General features: G+C 43.5%; 1 non-coding gene across 1 annotated transcript; it reads left to right on the forward strand.

Annotated features, from left to right (window-relative positions):
• The first annotated feature begins 4,278 nt into the window (after window positions 1–4,278).
• Window positions 4,279–4,385, forward strand: LOC127780986 (small nucleolar RNA R71). The gene has a single exon (XR_008018876.1). It is a non-coding gene; the product is annotated as a small nucleolar RNA R71 (small nucleolar RNA).
• The last annotated feature ends 16,137 nt before the right edge of the window (window positions 4,386–20,522 follow it).

A 20,522-nucleotide genomic window follows, 5' to 3' on the forward strand; every position in this document is an offset into this window, starting at 1 on the left:
CTTGAGAGGAGAGGGTGGGGCGGCGGCTCGGCTTGGGCCAGCTTGGGACGCACGGCCGCGCGCGAAGAGGAGAGTTGAGCCAGAAACGGCCCAACGGCCTAGGGGAGGGTTTTAAAGACTTTTTCAATTAAAATAATTCATGAAATGATGTTTCATTTATTAAAAATACTTCCCTTGCTCAAATAACTCCTAGAAAAATCTAGAAAATAGATAAACAAGCAAAGTATTTAATGGAATTTTATCTAGCTCAATTTTATGTTGAAATTTTTCCTAGATTATTAGAGTTTAACTTGTAGGCTTTTAAAAATAATTTCTAAAAATGCATTAAAAATTGAATTATTAAATTAGGCGATCTTCAGGGCGTGACATTCTTTTTCCTAAATGTTGCTAAAATCATGTTCTATCATGTTATTGTGTTCTTACTGCTATTATTTTGGCCATCTTTTCTTTTGACTTTGTTTTATCAATTAAAAAGTTGAATTTCAAAAAATGGCAACTTCAAATAATATTTTGAAGCAATAAATAATTTCATCTAAAAAAGTAATAAACATAAATGTCGTAGAACTCATCAAGATGTACAACTTTTATTTGGTCATTTCTTCATCCGACAAAGTGATAGTAACATTGTTAACAAAATTTACATATTTCTCTTATAGTTTATAAAACCATATGAGAGAGATGTAAAATTCGTAAACAATGTTACTATCAATTTGTTGGATGAAGAAATGACCAAAATAAAAGTTATAGATCTTGATGAGTTATACAACTTTGTTGTTGATTAATTTTTCTTATTTGAAAATGTTGTTTGAAGTTGTCATATTTTGATATTCAAATTCAAACTGTTCAAACAAAGTCATAAAGAAAAATTACCAAAACAAAGTTGTAGATCATGCGTTATACAACTTTGTTGTTGATAATTTTTCCATTTGAAATCAATTACAACCCAAAAAATTATTTGAATTTCAAATTGTTGATGGGTGATACCCGTAGACCGGATGAATAGGATATTGGGGTACGTTGGTATGAGGATCTACGTGATATGACATCAAGCAAACAAGGAGACAAAGATTTTACTGGTTCAGTCCCCTTATATGATATTGATATGGAAAACCACAGAGATGGGAACAGATGAATTCGACAATCACACAAGTCTTTTCTGCACACTTTGTCCTCACTCGTGGGAAGAATTTCCCGGTCGATCACTTATCCCAAAATTGCTCTAGGCCAAGCACGCTTAATTCTTCCCGGTCACACTTCACGTGCTCTAGCTTCGTAAACTATGGTGGGTGTGTTGGCAGTGAGATTCGATGATCTGAATCCCTCAGGGGGTGTCCCTTTTATACCATGGATCACCTTGTTCTCCAAGTAGAACTCGGAGACATCAGACTCCACACTATATAGAAAAGACCCCATCCTCTCTGAGTAGTACTCTGCTAATCTCTTTACCCGTGAGAATATTTTCTACAATATCCAGTAAATTTCCTTAACGCATACGAAAACAAATCGTATGCGCAAAGGTATACCATACCCGTATATTCCGTAAGTCATTGGATAGGAGGTATGCCTTATTCGTACCCATGACAGTTATATTTTAAAATTCAAATTTTATATAGTTCAATCAAACTCGATGGAGAAACGACCGAAAGAAAAATGGTAGATCTCAATGAGTTCTACAACTTTGTTTTTGACAACTTTTTCATATGAGTTGATTTAGTACCATAAAATTCGATTTGAAGTTTAAAGAGCCACATGCAAAAAATCGATTTTTGCATGCGGACCTCTTAAGGATCAGCCTATATTAGGTGATCTATACTAGGTGATTTGTCTATAAATGAAACGAGTAAGGAGACATGCATATTAGATAAGATTGGTTGAAACCCGATGCTACCCCTATTGGCAATCAACAAGTAGGCTAGAGATTATGGTTCTAAGGACGGCTTAGTAGATCAAACTTAACTGATGAAGCACTAAGTATGAAAAGAAACATAATATCTAGACAATCAAGCCTTTGACTGATTTTTTTTACGTGACCTTTGACTGATTTTTAGGGTGGTAGATGTTGTCGGACTCGGGTGCGGAACGAGGAGATCGAAACAGACTCGGTGCCACATCTTGGTTGGATTCGTAATCTAAAAGTGCATCGGCTAGAATCACATTGGTTGAAGGTGAAGAATCGAGGTCAGAAAAGCCAGAGTCAAATTAAGCCGATACATCACAACCAGGGCTCGTGTGGGCCAAACTCGGAATATCCGTCATTGCCAATTAGAGATAAAAGCTCGTTTGTAGGCAATTTTATCTATTAATTAGGATAGTTAAGTTGGTGTGTTCAGTTTTGGCAAGAGGCTGCCATATATGGTCTTGTTTGTATCTTAGAGTTTTAGAATGTTTTGAGTCATGTCGGCAAGGGCCATGTTGTTTTTTGAGTCTGACAAGCAAGACCGTACCTCCTTTCGTTTAGCTCATAGATTTCCTACCCGTCTCCGGAGGTTATGGAGCGGGCGTCTTCTGCTTAACTTGCCACACCTTCTTCCTCTTAGGTGTGGTTGGCGGCATCTTTGGAGCCGTCTTCTATGGTTTTTTGGCCGGTGTATTGGATTGTACCGATGTCTTCCAATAACGGGTCCTGGGAACAGATGATCCCTTTTCCAGGAAGTTTTGCATAAACTTTACCAGGCTATCCATCTTGGGTGGCTCCACTTCGACCACTTGAATGTTCTGCGGGTTTGCCATGTATTTTATCCTCACCATGGAGCATTGCTCTGTCCTCGGCTGAAACTCAAACTTCTCCTCCTTCCTGTTGATAGGAGACAGATACTTCCCGCCCCCACATCAAAGTTGGCGTTCGCGGTGCTAAGGAACGGATGCCCTAAGATAAGCGGCGTCTCCTTCTCTGAATCCATATCCAACACCATGAAGTCAACCGGGATGAAGAAATCCCGTATCTTAACCGGTACGTCTTCCGCTATCCCAGCTGGAAAATAGACCGAAGAATCGGCTAGCTGTAGGCGCATCGGTGTTGGTGCCAACACCGTGAAGTTGAGCATGTCGAAAACGTCTTTGGGCATGACGCTTATGCTTGCTCCTAGGTCGGAAAGGTCCTGGTCAAATCTTTGTGTCCCGATCGAGCAAGTGATTGTGGGACACCTCGGATCCTTCTTCTTTTCAGGGAGTTTGTCGAGTATCGCATTGCTGCATTCCTCCGTTAGTTTAACCACTTCGGTCGTCGGAAGTGGTCTCTTGTTATTGAGTATGTCCTTGAGGTAATGCACGTAGGTGGGCACTTGCATGGCGTCCAACAGTGGCACGTGAATATGGATTTTCTGGATCACCTCAACAAAACAAGCGAACTGCTCGTCCACCGATGGCTTGTTGTATCTCTAGGGGAATGGCAGCAGCCTTGTGTCGCAGTACTCCTGCGGCATGGTCTTCTCTGGCTAAACCTTTTCTTTAGTCGCATCGCTAGATGGTGCTTCCCTATTGTTGTTGCTAGCTCCTACAAGGTTAGGATACGTCGGATCGCAAGTGGACTTACCTCCCCTCGTCGTGATTGCCTTAACATTTTTAACGGAGGGTTTGGTTGTCCAAGAATCCTCCCAGATTCATTAGCAGGTACTAAAGCAGCTAATTGTGCCTGCTAGGTTTCGATCATTTTATTAAAACTAAGCTAGTTTTGGAATGCATAAGCAAAACCATCTAGCTTAACATTTATATTTTCCAGGGTCTTGTCATTAGCAGCTAGCTTTTTGCTAAGAGCATTTGTAGTTTTGGCTTGCGCAAAAACAAGATCCTTCAAGGAAGGCTGGTTAGAAAAGTTGCCGTTATTGTTGCCTCCTTGGAAATATGGGCGTGGCTGGTTCCACCCCTGAGCCTGGCGAACGGAACCCGTTGTTGTTGTTATTGCCCATGTACATCTCCTCTTCACGGGTTTCTGGGCAATCGTTCCCAGAATGACCCGTGCCTCCGTAGACTTCGCACGTAACGTGGGAGTCCAAGGCCTTGACGGTGCCTTGGGGTCTTTTCTCGTGGTTGTCCAAACGATTCATGAGGAGGTCCAGTTTTGCAGCGAGCAACTCCATCTCCTTGACGGTGTGCATTCCTCGCTGATGGGTCTGGAGTCGTTCCTCGCTCCAGCCCATGTTGGAGACCATCTTTTCTAAAAGATCGACGGCTCCTCTGACCGTCTTAGAAATGAAGGCTCCTCCAGCTACCGTGTCAAGGTGATCATGTGACGTGGGAGTGAGTCCATTATAGAAGTTTTGCAGGATTAGCTAGTCGTCCATTCCATGATGAGGACAGGCGGCCACGTACTCCTGCAGTCATTCCCACGCCTCGGGAATAGACTCGTCTCTCGTCTGCTGGAAACTTGAAATTTTGCCGCGTAGGGCGTTGGTTTTGCCCATCGGAAAGAACTTTGATAGGAATGTCGTTCAGCATTTGTCCCAGGTGTTGATCGTAGCGCGGTTGGCATAGAACCACTGCTTCGCTTTCCCAATGAGAGAAAATGGAAACAATCAGATCCTGACGCCGTCAGGACTGATGCCCTTCATCGTGTACGTGCTACAGATCTCCAAGAACTGTTGCAGATGTGAGTTGGCATCCTTGTTTGGCTTGCCACAGAACGGGCTAGCCTGTGCTTGGTTTAGCAATGCTAGCAGGCTAGGAAATTGAAGTTTCAATTTGATCAGGATGAGAGGTTGATGCTCCAATTTCAACAGGCTGGGAACTGGAAGCTACAATGTTGTTAGCTCCTCCCTTCATCAATGTTGCTAGCCGGCTCTAAGCAATGGTTGTTCAATAAATTAGTAAATGCCCCATATCCAAAGTATAGTGAAGGTTTTTTAGATGATCACCTTCTTGTGATTCTTCTTGGGCTTTATTCAAGTATTGTCTGCATAGCTAGTCTTTTGGGAATAGGAATATCTGAAGTAGTTGGCAGTGTTCCTCCTTGGCTTCCTCTTCCTGCAAAATACAAGACAAAATAATGCATTAAGGTCATGAAACTGTATTATTGAGAACAGTATTATGGAGGTCAAGCAGACTTGCCTTTTTTTGGTTCCATTAAGGGAACACTTGTAGCTTGTTTGAATGTGGCAAAATTTCCCACAACCCTTGCACCTTCTCTTGCCTCTTACCAGCACCCTCTTCCCTGAATCATTGTCAATTGAAGTAGTTTTGGATTTGGACTTCCTACCACATGCAAGGCAAGTTTTGGTCCTACCCGTATCTTCCATTTGTCTTCTTAGGTAAAGGTGCACCTAACACCCTTGGCAATTCAACCTATGGCCAGTATGGGTTGTCACCCAATGGCTTTATAATCCCACTATAGGCCTTCTTGAACAAAATCCTCAATGTTCACATCCATATTTTGTTGGGAGGTTATCAAAGCCAATGCATGCTAACAGGGTTTTCCAGTGTGCTGCCAGTACTGGTTGTAAGCTTTCACCACATGCTTACCATTACTGTTATTATTGTTAACAACTTCTACACAAAAGCTATCAGATTTCACTACTGAGAGGTGACCCAAACCTGTAGTTCTTGCCTTCAGCTACTGTGTTACAGCAGGCAAGATCTTCCTACTCACCTTCTCTACAATTCTTCTCCTCTTATTCCATAGAACCATAACCAACGCTCTGTAAATTTCCGCATGGTCACAAATTAGCAATGCCTTGTAATCCTTAATCCAGTTGTTAAAACTCTCTGCAAGATTGTTAGTAATGTAATCACACTTTATTGTTGGATTGAAACCACTCCTCATCCACTTCAATGGATGATAGGTTTCAAGCCAAGGAAGCACATCACTGCAAGCTTCAATAACTTCTTTCATGTGCTTTTTCCAAATCTCTTTCCTATAAGCCGTTTGCTGCTAAGTGCACACATCACCACCAAACCTCTTCACAAAGTTCTTCATTAGATGGCAGAAGCATTCCGTCTACTCAGCATGCTCAAACACAGTATGTACAACCTTTTCTAATCCTTACATGCATAGGTACAAACAGCTAGTGGGTTAACATCTCCTATAGCTTTATGAAGTTGTCTCATAAACCACTCTCAATTATCCTCAGTTTCAGCATTTATGAACCCAAAAGCTTAGTGGATACATCCAATGATGCCCATCTACAGAAGTGGCAGTAGCAAAGTGACCATTCCATCTGACATTCAAAGCAGTTGAATTTATACTAATGTATGGCCTACATTCCTCTAAGAAATCATCTATACAGAGCCTCAGAGCACAAAAAAACCTATGAAAATATACTTTCCCACAAACCTCCATGGTATCTATCTCTATCACACTCCCTGGTGAAGTTCTCGGTACCTAAGCCCTCCACCTATAAAGCATATGCAAACTTTCTTCCCAGGTCCAATAGAGCTCAACCATAGCCTTTTGTCTACCCCTAAATATTGTGTCATAGTTAATTGTGCACTTCTGATCTTCTTGTAGTTGGCTCCGCAAGGCTTTAGGGCCCATACCTATATTCTTCCTAAGGATTGGAATTGCCTTTGCAGCTACCCAACTGATGTGTGGTAATTATTCTCCTACTGCTAGAAGTGCATGTATGGAAGTCTATTAACACTTTCACATTCAAAATAAATGCAACAATCCATCAATTTCCAACCATTATGAAAATATCAAAACGAAATTACTGAAATTCAATACCATCACTATCTTCTAATTAGGTTGCTTATGTCCAACCATATGCCAAGGGTAACCATCAAATTTACAACCACCTATATTTTCAGGGTCAGTTTTCACCAACTTCAACTCAAACTCCTTGTTTATAGCACATTGTCTCATGGCTAGACTAAACTCCTTCATGTTAGGGTACATAGTGCCAACCTTCATGCAAGGATTATTAGGGTCATAAGCCATGACCATCTCCCCTGGTACTTCATCATGAACAGGTATTGATGCCCCATTAATATCTTCAACATTAGTAGTAGGAGCTGCAGCTGCTACTACAGTAACACCAGCACCAGTAGTTCCAACACCATCAGCAGCTCCAACTTCAGCAGCAGCATGTCTAGCCATCTCAGCCTCATCCTCAGCCCTCAAACCCTATAGCTGGTAGAATTGCTCATCCCAATCATTTTGACAATATCTAGCCTCCCTTCATCATCATTTTGAGCAAGAATCTCTAGCCTATTCCAATCGATAACATCGGTACTAGCTGGGTCAAAAGCACCGTAGACTGGAACTTGTTCGACTACTCATTCAGGCACAATGAGGAAAACGAAATCGACGGCATGATCGGATTCGGGTTCGACCACAGCTAAAATAACCTTAGTCTCTTCTAGCCTGAAGAAAAATAATTTGGAACACTTGTGAGAGTATTCTCTAACAAGCAAAAAAAAAAGACAAATCAAGCTTCACAAACTAAGGAGAAAAACATATTCTTACCCCATGACTAGCTCATACCTGGTACACTCAATCAATTCCACCTTATTCCTAGCACCAGCATTCCGTCGGGAAGTAATTAAGATGGGAACAACGGCTTCGAGAGGCTGCCCTTGGCGTCGGCGGCGAGGAGGGGAAGGGGGAGGGTGGCAGCAGTGAGTAGGCAGAGGCGGCGGCGGGAATGGCGATGGTGACAGCTAAATCTGGGGCGCCGCCACGAGCTATAACGGAGTACGATAGGGGAGGAGCGACTGCATCTCGATCCCTTTTCATTCACTGACCTAAAGAATGAGCCAAGGGCAATTTGGTCAGAACACAACTCATTTACTGGCTTAATCGAGTGAAATTGGAAAAACGACGAAGTAGCATGTTGCGCGAAGGTGGCGATGGCATTTTAACAAAATAAGTTCGCGATGTGGCATTACAATGAAACCCAGCCTTGAATGTGGCACAATGTCAATTTTCTCGGGCAGGCCCACACTGCAGAGGCGAGGCAACACTAACGACGCGGCCTCCACAAGCAAACTCGAGTTCCACCACCGGCTCTCCTCCGCTCTTTGATGTCAAGCTGCAGCCATGGATCTAGAGCACGTGACCGGGGAGTCCTCAACTCCGGGGAGACTGGATGCTCATTCTCAACTCGTCACCGGCTGGGTCACCGGCCCCAACTAGCTTCTCTGAGACCAACTCCTCCAGATCCACTGCGTGTGATGCCACAATGATGGGGTAGCCGGCGTTGCCACTCTTGCCTGTGTCGCTCGGATAGGCTAGGTCCTTCGCTGCCGCCATGGACCAAAGAATGGGAGAAAACAAAGAAAGTGGCATGGTGGATGACATGTGGGCCTAGTTAGTTTTTTTTCGATTGGATTGCCACATGTGCCGGCTCGGATCAAAACCGCTCAAAACAGTGCTTAGGTGGTTATTTGTCAGGATTGAAATGTTCGGGCTGTAGAATATCCAGTTTTGTTGTTTAGAAAAGTAATTCGTAATGTTGCGTTCAGTGGCGGAGGACTCAGTAGGATAAGGTTTTGCTTGAGCCATACCTTGCTTTGACCACAAGTAACCCCATTCACTCCTCGCCCTGCTCCAGCACTGCAGCACGACCACCACGGCGGCATCGCCGATGCCGAGATATGTAAGCGCGAAAGGAGGAAACAATGCTCTAGCAGTAAGAGCTTCTGTATTTCATTCCATATGCTGTAATTTTGGGATTTTTGGTCAAAAACCGTATCCAATCGATTCCCTACTAGCGCTCCCAATAGATCGAGTTCCCTTATTCGGATTATTCGTTCCCCACTTCTAGCCATTCGGTTTCATTCCCAAACCCTTCCCTCGCCGCTCTCTCGCACACGTCCGGCGAAATGTTCCCGCGCAGCATTTCTCGCCCACCTCGACCGTGGCCACCGTCCTCTTTCTCACAGCCGTCGGTGTTGGCTTTGCTCCAGGGGGCGACGCATGGTGTGGCAATGCCGACCATGCCAATTGGTGGAGCAGGACCATCGCTGCCACCGCAAGCCCCACCGCCATCTCGATTCGGGGTGCTTCCACGATATAGCAAGAATTGGTCCAACGCCCTGCACCGCCGCCTGGCCGTCGCGTTGTAACACCCCGAAAATTTTGACTCTAAAATACAAAAACGAAATTCGGAATAATAAAAATAATCTTTTCCAAAATTCATTTATGCTGGAATTTGTTGTTTTCCTCCTGTGCTTGGAACAAAGGATGGATGTCTGAGAATATGCTTGTATTTTAGATTTCAAAATATTATTTGTTGAAAGAACCATGATTATGAAATATGTTAATTAAGAAAATATTTGCAAATACTAACAGCGTTCTCACAAATCCTTTTCTATGGATTAAAACCCATGGGTTGTCCTTGTTTTGCCAAATAGTTTCTATTTGGAGAAAACCCTTCTTGAAGGTTAACTCCCTAAGGAATTATTTTACCAATAAAATGTAATATTGATTATTTCCTAAGAATCCTTTCCTTTAAAAGGATTAAGTCATTTGGCAGTTATTTTTCAAATAACAATTATTAATAAAGTATTTCCTGGAAATCCTATTTGCGAAGTATATCCCAAAAAGGTTATATTAAAAGAAAAGACTTTCTCAGATAAAGTCTAGATTACCGCCTTAAAGGCCTAAACGAGCCTGCATAATAGAATTTCTTATTTGAGTGCATTTGTGTGTTTGTGCCAAGATATCGATTGAATCAATCTTACTAAGCCCCAAAGGATGCCTTTTGATCGACATCCTTCCTTGTCCTCTCTCCTCTCGTCTGTTTTATTTAGCACTTCGGTGCAAAACTAATCGAAGTTCTGAAACTCTTTCCTTCTATCGCGTTGTGATATCTCTCTCGAGCTCATGGAATTCTATGATTAAATCGAAACCCACTCCGTTAATTTGAATCGGCCTTTCCCTTGAAAACCTAAAATCATTCGACGGATTTATTTCTCATGCATTGACCCGAATATCCTCGGTTCTATCTCTAAACTTGAAACCCAACCACATCGAATGGATTTGTATGCCATACGCCGCTCTTAAACCCCTCTTTGTTATTGTCATCAATTCGTTTTAGTGATCGCAAAGGAAATTCTAAATCCAATCCTCGAACAACCAAATTAGCCAAATAATATTCGAAAGCCTAATCAAATGTCCAATCATAGAGTCCTTTTACAAGTTTCGAATACAATTCCAAATTCCAAACCCCCTAGCAAATTATAAAGTTACCTAGCAATTATCCAAGTCCCCTATTACAGTTGGGCCACCCTTCTCTCTTCCAGCCCTACCCATTCCACAACACAAGTCCATTATCCCTCCCTCTGCATGCCGAGCTCTCTCTCCCTCTCAGCCCGCTTCCAGGCCAGCACATCGAGCCGCTGTATTCATCCAAAATGCCTAATTGGTGAACAGTTGCACGCCTCCCTCTTCACGCAGCAAGGCCACGTGGTGCGCGCGGAGAGGGGGCGGCGGAACGGCGCGGGAGGGAGGGGTCCAGGTATGATTTTTTTTCCTTTTTTCTTCCATATGTTCTTCAGTTTTCGTGTTTTTTTATGTTTTTTTCTTTCCGTATCTTTTTTTTAGTTTTTTTCGTTTTTAATACGTACGTACACAAACTATGTATACATATAAATACAAACTTTGTATATGTGTATATAAACTTTGTATACATGTATTTTTTTGGTTGGTATACGTATGCACGTATACAAAGTTTGTAAACACGTATTTTTTGGGCGTTTATATGTATGCACACAAACTTTATATACATGTGTATATTTTCTATGCACCCCGAGACATGGGCAATACAGTGAGGGAAATCCACACCCCGAGTTCACAAAACCATGCTTACCTTGCCCTTCCCCTCCTGTGGCGATGTCGACATCCAGGTCCTGCGCCGCCGCCGTCCAACCTGTGGGTGCGCGCCACATCGCCTCAGCCCTGTCCTTTTTCCCCCAAGCCCATGCCGCTCTGTGCCGCTACACTTGGTTCACCACCCCGGCCACCCCGCTCCCTCGCGCTCTAGCCGCCGCCCTTGTTCGTCCACGTCGAAAGCGTGAGCCGAGCTCACAGCGCTGCGTCGCCGTCCTCTCCTCTCCTGTGCCTCCAGCCTTCTCCTTGAAGGAAGGAAGAACCAACTCAGCAATCTCCCTCCTCGCCGTGGCTATAAAGCCAGCCAGCACCCCTCCCTCTTCCTCCTTTCCCGCGTACATCCGCCGACGACCACCGCCGATCCCGTCATCGTCATCACCACACCCGAGTCCAGCTCGAGCTCGTCGCCGAACTACAACCGCCCCGCACAGCCAAGTCGGCTGCGCGGGAGCCGCCTCCGCGTACGGCCAAGTCAGCCGCGCGAGCATCGTCCGCAGCGGTTTCCACCTAGCTCCCGGCCAGTGCCCAGCCAAGCATGGTCGAGCCACTGGCACTAGTACAGAACCTTCCATCTGTGACGGCCTCTAACATGCTTGAAATTAGCGGCCGTCACAAGGAAGTCATCTCAATCGGGCCGAAAAAGCGCCCGATTGAGATAACTTAGGCCCGTCACGGATGACACATATAAGTGACGGCCCGTCACGGATGACATATCTCAATCGGGCCCCAAGTTGGCACCCGTCACTGATATGTGTCATCCGTGACGGGCCTGAGTTTTATGCCCATCTAACATGCCTTCGAGACCATATCTCAATAACTAGGCCTGTCATAGATGACTCATCCGTGACAGACTCTATACGAATGCCCGATTGAGATGACTTAGTATTTTTCCATTTTCATATGAAATGTTTATATTTGTGAGTTGACATGTAGCAAAATAATTAACTGCAGTATAATAATTCCTTTTATTAGTCAAAAATAAAATGATTTCAAATGAAAAATTGTCAACAACAAAGTTGTATAACTTATCAAAATTTACAATTTTTATTTTGGTCATTTTTCTATATAACTTTTTTTGAACAATTTGAATTTGAATTAGAAAATATGACCACTTCAAACAATATTTTCAAATATTAAATGATTTCAAATGGAAAAGTCCTCAACAGCAAAGTTTTATAACTCATCAAGATCTATAACTTTTATTTTGGTCATTTTTCTATATAACTATTTTTTGAATAGTTTGAATTTGAATTTAAAAATATGACAACTTCAAAACAACATTTTCAAATACTAAATGATTTCAACTAAAAAAGTCATCAACAACAAAGTTGTATAACTCATCAAGATCTATAACTTTTATTTTGATCACTTTTCTATGTAACTTTTTTTTGAAGAGTTTGAATTTGAATTTGAAAATATGACAACTTCAAACAACATTTTCAAATAATAAATGATTTTCAACTAAGAAAAGTCATCAACGACAAAGTTGTATAACTCATCAAGATCTATAACTTTTATTTTTGTTATTTCTTCATCCGATGAAGTGTTACTAACATTGCTAACAAAATTGACATATCTGTGTTATAGTTTATAAAACCAAATGATAGATATGTGAATTTTGTAAACAATGTTACTATCACTTTGTTGGATGAAGAAATGACCAAAATAAAAGTTATAGATCTTGATGAGTTATACAACTTTGTTGTGACGACCTTTTCAATTGAAATCATTTAATATTTGAAATTGTTGTTTGAAGTTATCATATTTTCAAAGTCAAATTCAGACTGTTCAACAAATTTTATATAGAGAAATTACCAAAATAAAAGTTGTAAGTCTTGATAAGTTATACAACTTTGTTGTTGATGACTTTTCTATTTGAAATCATTTAGTATATGAAAGTTATAAAAGTTATAACTTTTATAACTTTCATATTTTCAAATTCAAATACAAATAGTTTAAAAAATGTTATATAGAAAAATGACCAAAATAAAAGTTATACGTCTTGATGAGTTATACAACTTTGTTATTGACAATTTTCCCATTTGAAATCATTTACTACCCGAAAACTTATTTGAATTTCTTATATTTTAAAATTCAAATTTTATATAGTACAATCAAACCCGAATGGAGAAATGACCAAAATAAAATTGGTAGATCTCAATGAGTTCTACAACTTTCTTTTTGACAGTTTTTTATATGAGTTCATTTCGTATCATAAAATTCAATTCAAAATTTATTTTTGCCTAAAAGTCTGATTTGACTCCCCATCATGTTAATACTTGCTAAATATATATTTGATCCAATTAACTTGGTTTTGCTGGTGAAATATGTGAAATATGTGATAAAATGGATGTTATGTGAATGTGGTTGTGTTAAATATATTGATAGTTGTGAATGTGAATGAATGTACAACTTCTTCTTCAGAAGCTGAATCCCAAAGACCTCTGAGGTTAAGCATGCTTAGGGTGGAGCAATCTCGGGTTAAAATCTCGGGATGGGTAACCCGACTGGGAAATTCTTCCCCAGCAGAGCAATTTCGGGATGGGTGACCGACCGACCGGCTCACGGGCATGGCTAGCAAAGGCCTGAGGCTAGCAAAAAAACAAAATTTATTTATTTTTGGATTATACTCATCCGTGGCTATAATTTAGGCCCGATTGAGATGAGAGTCATTCGTGATGGGCTATAGTTCAGGCCCGATTGAGATGAGAGTCATCCGTGATGGGTTATAGTTTAGGCCCGTTAGAGATGAGAGTCATCCCGTACTGACCTGTCACCATCAGTGACCCACCTCTCATCCGCAACATATAACCCCAAATAATGATATCGCATAGTCTAGACACCACGCCTAAACTACCAGATACTACTCTAATATCATCGTCATGACAAAGAGTAATTGCATAAGCAAACACTATACTCGTACCAAAGCATCTCTTAGATAAGCTAGCAGTATAATCAGTATAACATGAATATAATGTAAAGTTAGCATTCATATACTCGGAAAGTATTCCAATACCATAAATGTTTAAAGAAGAGTATTCTAATAAAAGTACAAAGCTTACAAAAGAGAAGAGAAGAGCTACTAGAGCCATACCCGAACTCTTCTGAAGGCTTCCGGACTCCGATTTCTACTCTATTCCTATTCCACTAGCTTGAGAATACTAAACTAACTTGAGAGGATATGAAAGAACTCTTGCTTGAGGTTGTGAAGAGAGTGAGAAAGTGAAGTCCTTTTATAGCCTCCCAATGACGGTTATGGCAATTGGAATGGTCGGAAATTCCCTCTAACCGTCATTAGGGAGAAATCCTGGACGTCCACGCCAAACCCTACATCCAATGGAGCAGATGGGCTGGTCCAATCCAGCCCATTTTCGGCTGGCGGCCTCCTGGACATCTTCTCTCTGTAGACTTGTGAATTTTGGCCCAATTGGTCGTGTCATTTCTGAGTTCTTGGCCCATTCATACATAAGACTGATCCTCGACATCGTCCGATTGATTTATCATCTGGTTTGATGTCGATTCCTCTCCCTTTTATATATGGTTATTTTCTGCAAAAGGTTAGTAATCCAAATGTTAGTGGAATATTATTATTCTAACATGGATATGCATTGCAAGCATAACTAGTTCTCCTCTATTTTGGTAATATTGACGGTCAAAACTGATCGCTAATGACCGTCAACAGAGGGGAAGGAGGAAGGAAGAGCTGGGCGGTGAGGGTGTTGGGAGATCGGCAGGAGTAATCGGCGTCAGGAACAGAAGAAAGCGACGCTCGCAGGAATAGGAAGAGATTGGCGCGCCCCGCCAGGAAGTCGTGCGTCGCGCGCAAGTTGGAGATCGCGCGTGATCGCGGACGAGGAAAACGGATTTTTGTTGTTACTTTAAAGGAGTGCCCATTTTTAGTTATAGGAAATCAAATTTAGGCTCTCTCTTGGAGATATTAATTTTTTCAATTCCCATATTGATGTTTAGGAAAACCAAAAACTTAATTTTGGAAATGGATTTCTGTCATTCCCTTGGTGATGCTCTCTATCCCGTCCCGCACCGAAGCCCAATGGGATTTTGCCGTGTGACCAATGTTAATGACTACTTGGTCTCTACGTCCCTATTTCCCTACCTCCCATATTCCCAATTTCCTTCGTTCTTAGGGCTACGGCCGACGACTAAGGGATGTGCGGGCGTGTGGGGACCGTCGACCAGAACAACAACATGCAGAGCGTGCGGCTGGCACGGCAGTGGCGGGGCAGGGCGGTGCGACGCCAGGCTTCCTGCTCTGCTGCACAGGCAGATCCGCACAGTCCGCACACAATAGCTGTATCCTGTGTTAATTTGCAGCCAAACAGTGTTACGAGCCCAAGCATTTGTTTTTACATATCTTGCTCTTCGTTTCACAGATTGTTGAACGATTTCACAGATTGTCTATGCTCTACAAGTTTGCGTATTTAATGCATTGCCCAATCTTCTTTGTTTTATGCTTTTCCGCTAAATAATTTACATATTCCGTTGATGTCCTGTTGCTCCTTTAATCTAATTCGAGTTCCATAATATCATGACATTGACAGAACAACAATATTTTTTTCTCCTTTGTGTTCATTCTAGCATTTTCATGGCCATACTTCTTATTTCTCTCACCCTCCGCCACTGATCGCGACAGTTGGATGGGTAACTCAAAATTTTTCCTAATACAATTGACTAAAATTTCCGATGGCTGACAAATTGTTATTACAGTCGAGGGATCTTTTTGTGCTTTTTTGGTTTTGTATTACAACAAGGTTGAGGAGCAAATCAAAGCGATGGGTCCTGGCAGCTCCACGGTTTTCACGTTGATCGGGTTTCTTTGTCTGTCAACCCTAGTATTATTTTTATATCTTTTATTGGAGGTATACCACGAGGTCCTTCGATCGGACCTGCCGAAACCGAAGCGCTAGCGAGGATTCAAGCCGAAGAGGTGCGGCGAAGACCAAGGGGACGCAGTTGCGCTCCACACCCAAGAAGGCCGCATGGGCGAAAGCTACGTCGCGAAGCACACGGGCTTCGTCGGAGGTGGACCCTATCAAAAGAGGGCCACATGGGCGAAGGCTGTATGGCGAGGCGTACGAGCTTCGTGCCAGCCGGGCGTTGCCAGAGGAAGGCACGGCGGGCCGTCGTGCCCTCAAGGAGCCCTTTCAATGACTGGGCCGAGTCTGTTGGCCCACTAAAAGCCCATATATGTAAAAGACATAGCGTGCCCTTAATAATGTCACTATCATAAGGGTAACCATGTAAATTCCCCTGTAAGCCTAAAACCTAAGAGAGGGAGCCTGCAATAGAGTTATAATAGCCTCTTATGGCCATGTAATGGGGGATCCCTGAAAAATTTTTACCAGGTAATACAGTTGTTTCTACTTCCAACTACTATTGAGAGAACCACACCCTTCGACATGACGCAGTTGTCGTTCGACAACATCTTTCTTTTGAACTATCTACCACTACTAGAAAAATTGTCTTTCCAGATTTTCCTAGGCGAGGGGAAGGTCCGCCTGCACGCGCGGCCCGCCTGCGAAAATAGTTTACGCGAACAAAAAAAATTGCTACCAAAAAAATCGCCGCCGCTACAGCCCCTCCCCCTTTCGGCCTGATCTGGGAGGGAGGGAGGCTGCCGCTGGGAGGCGGCACCACCTGGAGCTGCGTTGCCACCGCCGAGAGGGAGGGAGGAGAGGGAAGCCGCCACTGCCAGGACCTGCTACCGCCTTGACCCTCCGCGCCACCACCGCTTCCCTCCACCGCTGCCTCCACCGAAGATGTGAGAGGGGAGCCGCCACCGCCCTCCGGCCATATTTGGGAGGGAGGGAGCCACCGGTGCCACCGCCTCGACCATCCGCGCCGCCACCGCATCAGCCACCCTCCGCACCGCCACTGTCTGTAGATGCTGCTGCCTTCCCTCCTGCCCAGGGAGGGAAGCCTTCGACGCCGCCGCCACCTCCTTCTCCACCCTCCACAGCCGCCTCCTCCACCCTTTGCGAACTCGCCGCCATCGCCGGTAGCCGCCGCCGTCACCGCCCTCCGGTAGTTGCGCTGGGAGAGGAGGGGAGGGAGAGATGAGGCCCCGGAGGGGAAAGGAGAGGGGATGGAGAGAGCATGAGGTGTGAAAGTGAATGAGACTTAGCCATTTTGGTGGGTAGATGCCACTTTTAATGTGTTTGACCTTTTTGGCGGCGGACCTCTTAAGGTACCGTTTGCAAAAATAGACCACTTAAGAGGTCCGCCTGCAAAAATACCTCTATTTTTTTTTGGCAGGCGGACAACGATCTCGCTTCGCGTTGTTATTTTCGTAGGCGGCCATTTAGCTCCAAAACGCCTACCCGCCAAGAAAAAAAATGCCATTGTCTAGAAAAATGGTTTTTCTAGTAGTGTACATGACTCTAATATTTAGACATGCCCTTTTTCCAATTATTTTGACTTTAGTTCGAGGGATCTACGGGGTGGATCCAACGTGAATTCTAGGGGGATTCGAGTCCTCTCTACCCAGTTGGATCACCATTGATAGAAGGAGATAGAAGGGGAAGGAAGAGGGAGAGGAGCTAGAGTAGAAGGAGATGATTCCCTTCCAAATTATATTCTGGATCCACCCCTGCAGGGAGCTTATTTCTATTTTTTTGACATTAAAAATAACCTACAGAGACAAAGGCGCGTGACGATGAGAAGATTATGACATCCATATGCAAGCACTCGTGTCATGTGACACGTTACATGCTTCTTCGCCCCACTTCAATTTGTTCCCGCTTTCCAATCTTGTCCTTTCTAATTAAACGGTTGGATTTTGTTTATAAATGGTGATACCAATATCTTGAAATACTACTTGATGGACCATAACAAACCTCAATTTATATTTAAGTTTGATTGAGCAAGGCATACTACACATTTCTTTTGGAATAGGAGATGATTCAAGCTTCCTAGCCTACACCTTGATTACATGATCAGCTTAGTGCAAAAAATGGGACCGGCCATCGAACCGATCTGACCACTAGGTCGTCCAGTTCGACCACAGAACCAGATTATTCATGCATGACTTGGGAATGAAACAACGTGTATAAGTGGTCTAGCTGGCTTAATTGTTGAGCATGTAATGAAGCAAGTAGGGAGCCTAGTAAAACTTACACTTGCATGACTTGGGAGCCTAGTGGGCCTTTCTAGCCTGGCCCATGTGCTTGCCAAAACCGCCGGTTTTGAGGTGTCCAGTTCGCCGGTTTGAAAACCGCCTGGTTTATCTGATTTTTATTGGTTTAATTGTATATCTAGTCCTTGCAGCAAACCGAACCGGTTGAGGAGCTGGTTTCGGTTTTTCTTGGTCCAACCGCCGGGTCGGGCCCCTTTTTTTTTACTAGGATGGTCAGTGGATTTGCTACATGATAAAATTTTTAAACACGTGGAGGCTGCTGCAATTTTTTGTGGCACATGGACACAATATGCCGTGCCACGAAAGGACGCAGTTCATGCAAGCATGGAAAGATTCCTACCAGTAAGAAGCAATATGTTTATAGTACTGTTGGACGGTGGCACCAGTTGTATATGTACAACAACCAAACCCAGTGTGTATGTACAGCTATTGCCGCCGTCCAACAGTACTTACTTCCAAACATGAGGTTCGAAACTTGTACAGGCATCCAGGATGTTTCTGTGAGGTGAATGTCGAATTGTCGATGGTGCTTTCTCTAGTAGGATGTACCGCTGCAATAATTAGGGATGAAAATGGGAGCTTCTAGCTTGCAACGGTAGTCTCGCATACTAAAATTCCATGATGAAGTGTCCTGCAATGGTGATGATGATAGTAGAAAATAGGGAGGCATATGAGTAGCACAAATAGCAACAATTAATGAACCAAATAAATAGTCAAGCAGAGGTGACGACAATAGAGATCTGAAACGAACCTGAATCTTGTACGTTAACACCGGCCACCATAGAAACTATAACCATAATGAATGAACCTGACTTTAGCATCATGTGCCTTGACGCTAGAGAGAATCCACTCAGTACAACTGAGTTTTCCCCACTTTTACAATTTACTACTGATTTTATCAAATTGAATAATATGCTATCGTGTTTTCTTGAACCTATACTATATGCCATCGTCATCTACAAGCCGTTAGTTGAACATCTGTTAGAGCTGAAAAAAGGCCTATTTACCCTAACTCATGTTTTATTGTGTGTCAGATACTACTTCCTTTTACTTCTCCGCGCTCGCTACCTTTGTTTTCAAACTTACAACTGCGCTGAAATTCCACTGCCTTTTTCTTTCGAACTTACTGCTGCGCTGAAATTCCACTGCTATTTTATTTCAAACTTGCTACTGCGCTGAAAACCTGAAATTCACCACATTTTGACCCCCCATAATACGCTTAACAATTCCGGCATTATTACTACCTGCATTTTTTTTTCGCAGCAGCATTTCGTTCTACTGCATCAAAATGTACATGGACGAATATTTGTATAACACTCAGAAAAAAAAAATCCATTCCCATGCCACTTTACTCGCGCCTCGTGAGATGACTAATACAGATTACAAAATGAGAGATGACTAACAAACGTTGATTACCATTCACTAGCAAAGCAGGAGCAACGGCATAAGTCCCATACAGCCAGGTTCAGAGTCAAAAAAAAAAAATCACAAGAACAGCAGTACAGTCGGCCGGCCGGCCAGCGGCGCGTCGATGGGATCCCGGCGACCGGCCGCCGCCACGCTTCGATGGGGAGCCCTGCGCCCGGCGGCGCATCGATGGGGAGGCCGGCAACCGGCCGCGCCGCACGTCGATGGGGATCCCGGCGACCTGCCGCCACCGCAAGTCGATAGGGAGCCCAGCGCCCGGCCGCGCGTCGATGGGGAGCCGGGCGCTTGGCCGCGCGTCGGGGACTGGGGTAGCCAGCGGCGCGTCGGGGACTTGGGCGGCCGGCCTTCCATCGATGGGAGTCGGCACCGCCTCACACTGGGCAGATCAATTTGGGGCAGGAGCACGGCTACGGTTTTCAGCCAACTAGTGCTATAGTGAAAGGATATTTTAGTCATTAAGAAAAAATTCAATACATCAAACGGATGCCAACTAACGGCTTGTGGACGGCGATGGCACGCAGTAGAGGTTCAAGAAAACACGATGGCATATTATTCAAATTGACAAAGTCAGTGGTAGATTATAGAAGTGGAGAAAACTCAGTGGTACTGAGTGGATTCTCTCACGCTAGAGACCCAACATCTCAATGTCATGGTTCTTAGCACTAAATACTGGTTATAAGCCAATATCTCTGACGCGTTGTGAATTGTCGCGACCGAGAAAATTGCCCTTTTCCCGAACGCTAGTGTATTAATCCCCGTCCCAGGAAAAGCCGGGGTACACCACACAAACATGATACAAAAGGCACATCTTTATTATATCGATAATATTTACATTATTACAAAGGCACTTCAGGCCTGACAAACAAAAATAAACAGCAGCGGACTAGCGGGCTTACGGCTCCATCTTCACAGGTGCTCAACTGGGGTATAAGCCAGGACTCTACCTAGGACTTCTTCTCCAAAGCTTCTCTTTCTGAAGGGGGGAGAGATAGAGCAAGAATGAGTACAACCACCGTACTCAGCAAGTCACACCGGGAGATGCATGATTAATGCAAGGGAGTACAAGGGGTAATAATATAGGGGTTAAGTTTTGCAGTAAACAGCATTTAAAAGTCACTTAGTTGCCCAAAGCTATTTTATAAAGATGATCCTAGAGCTACACAGTATTATTAATCAAGG

This window comes from Oryza glaberrima, chromosome 7 (genome assembly GCF_000147395.1).
Source record: "Oryza glaberrima chromosome 7, OglaRS2, whole genome shotgun sequence".
In the NCBI taxonomy this organism is placed as follows: Eukaryota; Viridiplantae; Streptophyta; class Magnoliopsida; order Poales; family Poaceae; genus Oryza; species Oryza glaberrima.